Below are 6,862 nucleotides of genomic sequence, written 5' to 3'. Positions count from 1 at the left end.
AAAGGGTAGGTAAGAGTTTACCAGGCAAAAGACAAATATCTCAGAAATCAGGACTGAGTGGACCTTAAAAAGTGTTTAGTACAAATTTCATTAAACACTTACATTTCCTTCATAGTCATTTCCAAATCTGACATATTCCTTTCTATGGCCTCCAGCCAACTCCGAGCCATTTAATGCCTATCTCCTCACTTTGGCCAACAGTGATTAGACATGCTTAGGAGATCCAAGATAATATAAATATAAGAACCACATTGTTGCTAGCTGATTAAATGCTCTTTTGATCAAAAGAGATAACAAAAGACATAATAGAAACACTGTATGGGGCCTCAAATATCTTTTCCTTTTCCAGATACCTCTCTCCCTCTTCTCATCCTTCTCTTTTATTAACTATGTTACTGTCTTATTTTAGGGAATGCCAACACTGAAAAACTACAACTTACTTTGATTTTTCTGGTAGCACTGTCATAAAACTGTAGGACACCATGAGATAGAGACAGGAGCTCCACTTGCTCTTTATTCAGTGTTAAAACTGTATTCTTTATTCTTTTTTGTGTAACAAATTATCCCAAAACTTGGTAGCTTAAAATGAAAATAGGCCAGGCACGGTGGCTCACACCTGTAATCCCAGCATTTTGAGAGGCCGAGGCCGGCGGATCACCTGAGGTCAGGAGTTCAAGACCAGCCTGGCCAACATGGTGAAACCCTGTCTCTACTAAAAATACAAAAATTAGCCAGGTGTAGTGGCACGTGCCTGTAGTCCCAGTTACTCTGGAGACTGAGGCAGGAGAATTGCTTGAACCTGGGAGGCAGAGGTTGCAGTGAGCTGAGACTCCATCTCAAAAAAAAAAAAAAAAAAAAAAACCCAAATAAACATTTATTGGCTGGGCACAGTAGCTCATACCGGCAATCCCGGCACTTGGGGAGGCTAAGGTGGGTGGATCACCTGAGGTCAGGAGTTCAAGACCAGCCTGGCCAACATGGTGAAACCTTGTCTCTTCTAGAAATACAAAAATTAGCCAGGTGTGGTGGTGCAGGCCTGTAATCCCACCTACTTGGGAGGCTGAGGCAGGAGAATTGCTTGAACCCAGGAGGCAGAGGTTGCAGTGAGCTGAGATTGCACCACTGCACTCCAGCCTGGGTGACAGAGTGTGACTCCGACTCAATAAAATAAAATAAAAATAAAATAGGCTGGGCGTGTGGCTCACACCTGTAATCTCAGCACTTTGGGAGTCCAAAGTGGGTGGATCATCTGAGATCAGGATTTCAAGACCAGTCTGGCCAATGTGGTGAAACTCCGTCTCCATTAAAAATACAAAAATTAGCCATGTGTGGTAGTGGGTGCCTGTAATCCCAGCTACTTGGGAGGCTGAGGCAGGAGAATCACTTGAACCTGGGAGGTGGAGGTTGCAGTGAACCAAGATCACACCATTGCATTCCAGCCTGGGCAACAGAGCGCGACGCTGTCTCAAAAAATAAATAAAAAAGAATGACAATAAAATAAAATAAAATAAATTTATCATCTCATACAGTTTCCGTAATTAAGGAATTCAGGAGTAGCTTAGCTGGGTGGCTTTGGCTCAAGGTCTCTCATAAGATTAAGATGTCTGGTGGGGCTTCCGTGACCTGCAGGCATGACTGGGGCTAGAGGATCTGTGTCCAATATGATCACTTTCATGGCTGTTGCCAGAGGGTGCCATCCTCTCCATGTGACCTCTTTATAGAGTACCTGAGATATGCTAAACAGGCAGGTTAATGCAGCAGAGAAAACGTGGATTGTTAGAGGCTGATACGATAACTAGATTGCTATATAAAATGAACTTGGATCCCAATTTTGTATCATATATAAAGGAAAACAGCATATAGATTAAAGATCTAAATATAAAAGGTAAAATTATAGAAGTAATAGAAAAAATATAAAAGGATGTCTTTGAGAACTTGGTGTGGGAAAGGATGTCTTAAACAAGATCCTAAAAGCACAAAATATAAGGTGAAAAAATGATGAATTTGACCACATTAAGAATTTCTGTACAACAGAGGATATCAGAAACACATTAACAGATGAGTCACAGACAAGAAGATATCTGCAATGTTTGAATATATGCAATAAATAAGGAACTCTTGCAAATCAACATATAAAAAGCAGGAAACGCAAAACTTAAATTGTAAGTAATTTGAATGTAAGTAAACATCACAGATAGGGACAGCTAAAAGACTAAGTTTGTTTTATTTTATTATTTTTGTTTTGAGACAGGGTCTCACTGTTACCCAGGCTGTAATGCAGTGGCTTGATTTTGGATCACTGCAACTGCCACCTCCTGGGCTCAACGGATCTTCTCACCTCAGCCTCCCAAGTAGCTGGGACTACAGGCTCACCACCATGCCTGGCTATTTTTCTTTCTTTCTTTTCTTTTCTTTCCCTTTCTTTCCCTTTCTCTCCCTTTCTCTCCCTTTCCCTCCCTCCCTCCCTCCCTCTCTCTCTCTCTCTTTCTTTCTTTCCTTCTTTCTTTCTTTCTCCCTTCTCTCTCTCTCTCTCTCTCTCTCTCTCTCTCTCTCTCTTTCTTTCGTTCATTCATTCGTATTTGTTGTATAGCTGGGATTTCACCATCTTGTCTAGCCTGGTCTCCAACTCCAACTTCAAGAGATCCACCCACCATGGCCTCTGAAAGTGCTGGGATTACATGCATGGGCAGCAGCACCCAGCCTAAAAGACTAGGTTTATGAAGAGTTGCTCAACCTATCCAATCATCAGATAAGCACAAATTATTTAAAAAAAAAAACACCAGATACACTTCTATGTACCAATAAGATTGGCAAAACTTACTGAGTTAAACCAAGTGTTGGTATGGGAGTGGGAAAAGGCAAATCCTCCTGTGCTGCTATTAGGAGTCTGAAGAGGAACAGCCATGTGGGAGTGAATCTGTCCTTTAGTGAAAGTGTCTGTGCATGCCCATGACACAGCATTCCCACTCGTGGGTAGATCTCCTGAGAAACTGTCAAACAAGTTTATAGGGGACATGTCCATGACAAAGCTGCTTCTAGTAAGAGCTCACTGGAGGCACCCTGGGAATCCATTATTAGAGGAATGGAGAAGTAAAAATTGAGCTTCATAAAGAAAGAAAGCACTACTTGGGAGGCTGAGGCAGGAGAATCGCTTGAGCCCGGGAGGTGAAGGTTGCAGTGAGCTGAGATTGTGCCACTGCACTCCAGCCTGTGTGACCGAGTGAGAATCTGTATCAAAAAAATAAAAATAAAAAAAGATGGAAAGCAGATTAGTGATTTCTAGGGACACGGGTGGGGTGAGGAGTAAGGAGGAATGAGGACTACTAATGGATTTGAGGTATCTTCTTGGGATCGTGAAATGCTCTGGAATCCGACAGTGGTGATTGTTTTACCATGCTGTGAACATACAAAAAAACCCACTAAATTGTACAATTAAAAAAAAACTAGGCCTGCTGTGGTGGCTTACATGTGTAATTCCAGCACTTTGGGAGGCCGAGGTGGGTGGATCACCTGAGTTCAGGAGTTTGAGACCAGCCAGGCCAACATGGCAAAATCCAGTCTCTACTAAAAATATTTAAAAATTAGCTGGGCCTGGTAGAGGGCTCCTATAATCCCAGCGACTCAGGAGGCTGAGGCGGGAGAATTACTTGAACCCAGGAGGCAGAGGTTGCAGTGAGCCGAGATCATGCCACTGCACTCCAGCCTGGATGGCGGAGTAAGGCTCCGTCTCAAAATAATAATAATAAAATAAAATAAAAATTAAGTACTATAAATTTTTCCCAAGTAATTTTTAATTTGTGTGAGGTACATACTAGTAATTCACCTTTCTGTTAGTGAAATATGGACACACCTAATTTTACTGTGTTTTTATTCCAATGTTTAATTTGCAGAAAAATTGAATACCCCTCTAACTTTAGCCAATATGTTCACACACAGAATTTCTTATAATGAATTTTCCACAACTTTCCACAACTTGCTTAAACCTTCAACTTTATTCTGCCTAACTTAAAACAATCCTTTAACCTTTTACGCAAGAAAATTTACAGTCACATGACTTCTTATAATCTTTTACCAGAAAAACACATTTCACTTTCGCTACACACCTTACATGTAGAACTACTTCTTCAGTAGTCTCAATTATGTGTTACAATGATAACTTTCAGCAATTTTGACTTTTGGGGAAAACCCTGGTTAGTAAGCAATTTTAACTATGTACTAAGTGTGGAGCCTAGGACCTCAACAGAAGTGCAGAGAAGGTCTGACTTTTTCTAGCATTGCTAGGGGGTATGGCTAACATCACATATCCCAAGACCTTATCTGGAATTTAATGTCTTCAAGGTAGGTAAATTGAACAATTTTCAAAAGTCAAAGAAGTAGTTTATGACCTTAAAGCATTTAGCAAACCTAGTATCTGGCCTGCATAATTTAGAACAAATATTTACATTTTAAAAGATATTTTTATTTTACTAATAATCTTTAAAACTATTTATTTCCCTAAGGTTACTTAAGTCACACGAACCAAATAAAGCGCATTATACTTTTTACTATTCTCACAAAATATTTGATTTAAGCACTTAATTATTATTATTATTATTATTATTGAGATGGAGTCTTGCTCTGTCACCCATGCTGGAGTGCAATGGCACAGTCTGACCCTTTGTCTGCTCTCAAACCCTGTCTCCTGATAAGATGTTATCAATGACAATGCATGCCCGAAACTTATTAGCAATTTTAATTTCACCCCACCCTGTGGTCCTGTGATCTTGCCTGCCTCCATTTGCTTTGTGATATTCTATTACCTTGTGAAGTATGTGATTTCTGTGACACACGCCCTATTCGTACACTCCCTCCCCTTTTGAAAATCACTAATAAAAACTTGCTGGTTTTACGGCTCAGGGAGCATCATGGAACCTGCCAACATGTTATGTCTGCCCCGGAAACCCAACTTTAAAATTTCTCTCTTTTGTACTCTTTCCCTTTATTTCTCAGACCAGCCGACACTTAGGGAAATAGAAAAGAACCCACGTTGAATATCGGGGTTGGAGTTTCCCCGATACCTGACAACTTGATTTATTTGTTTGCCTCTTTTTATTTGTTTGCCTTTTTTTGATTTATTTGTTTGCCTCTTTTGTTAGCTTTTGCTCATGCACACAGTTGACTCTCCCATTTAAACCTTAGTACCGTGGTTCTCAAAGTGGAGTATGGGGACTGACACTCTTAGAGAGTTGGTTAGGTTAAAACTATTTTCATAATAATCCTAATGCAATATTTGCTCTTTTCACTTCATTCTCTTGTGAGTGTAATGTGGGGGAAAATACCATTTTTTCCCCATGAAAATGTGTTACCACATAATGGTTTTATTATTGTTTTAAATGAGTTAATAGCTATTTTTAAAATTTCAGTTTTTGTTTATAACTTAGTAAATATTGATAGATAAAATCCAAATGAACAAAAGCTCTTTGGGGATCTTCAGTAGTTTTTAATGGTATAAAGAGTTTTTGAAATAAAAAAAAGTTTGAAAATCATTGCCCTTGTCTATCTGCCAGGTGTAAGAACTCCTGTTGACCACATTTGATACCACAGGATTAGACAATGAATTGGAGTTGGTCTTCTTTGAGTGATAACTTGTCTTGATTGCAAAAATCATCTACGTCAAGATAAACTATAGCTTTTGGCCAGAATGTCATTTAGAAATGCAGCAAATGTTAATACAGGATGTCTTTTTGTTTTTCTTGGTGATGTGTAATGGAAATAAACACAATCCTAGTAAAAGGAGAAGCATAAGCATAGAAAGGATTTGGAACAGTGTCTAGCATGAGTAAGCCCTTAACACAGGTAGTGATTATTACTATTTTATTATTACCCTATCACAGTTGCTATTCAGTTATTTATTCAACAAGTATTTATTGAGTACTATATGCCAGGCTCAATGATCTGCATTGGGGATTCAGTGATGGGCAAAACACAAATAATTCTGCCTTCAAAGACGTTATAGTCAAGTGGGAGAGGCAGTGGAATCATCACACTGAAAATTCTAATTACAAATCGTGGTAAGCAAATGAAGTGATAGAGGTGTAAGTAGACCAAGATTAGATCTGATTTTCAGAGTCAGTAAAAGCTTCTCTGAAGAAGTCCCAGTTGAGCTGCACTGAAAACTGGGTAGGAGGAATTAAGGAGACAGAAAGGAAAGAGTAGCACACTGAGCATGTTTAAAGACCCTTCAGTAGAAAGAGAATGATGAGGGGGCCAATGTGGCTGAAACCCAAAGACTCAGGGCTAGAGTGGTAACTGTTTAATGGCAAAAACCACAACTACGTTTGCACCAACCTAGTAGTAGTAGTAGTGGTGGTAGTAGTAGTAGTAGGTTAGATCCCAAGTCATTTGGAGATTTTAAGGCTTTGTCAAGGATTTTAGACTTCTATCACGTATCAGTGGGCAGCCATGGAAAGCTTTAGGAAAAGTGTGGCAACCTTAAATTTGTATTTTCAAAAGATAGCTGGAGTGTAGTGGGGCAAGGCTGACAAACAGGGAGATTATTTACAGGGCTTTGGCAGTATCCAGGTGAAGGACAGTGGGAGCCTGGAACAGCATAATGGCAGTAGAGACCCAAAAGAGCGGATGAATTTGGGATGTATAATATTTTGGAAGTAGGGCCACAGGACCTGGTGATTAATTGAAAGCTTAACTAGAACAAGAACTGCACAAACTCGAAAGCTTTTCCCAGCAAGATTAGCTAATGGGTTACTGGTAAGTTGCAAAATCTCCCCCATTCTCCCTTGGCAAAGATTCAAAAGCCCTGGTGATACTTAGGGCCGACAGATTACTTAGGCCGCACAAAGCCAGTGCACAAGGCCGTCGCGTG

Source organism: Rhinopithecus roxellana, chromosome 3 (genome assembly GCF_007565055.1).
Source record: "Rhinopithecus roxellana isolate Shanxi Qingling chromosome 3, ASM756505v1, whole genome shotgun sequence".
Classification (NCBI taxonomy): domain Eukaryota; kingdom Metazoa; phylum Chordata; class Mammalia; order Primates; family Cercopithecidae; genus Rhinopithecus; species Rhinopithecus roxellana.
This window is presented reverse-complemented; position numbering follows the sequence as displayed.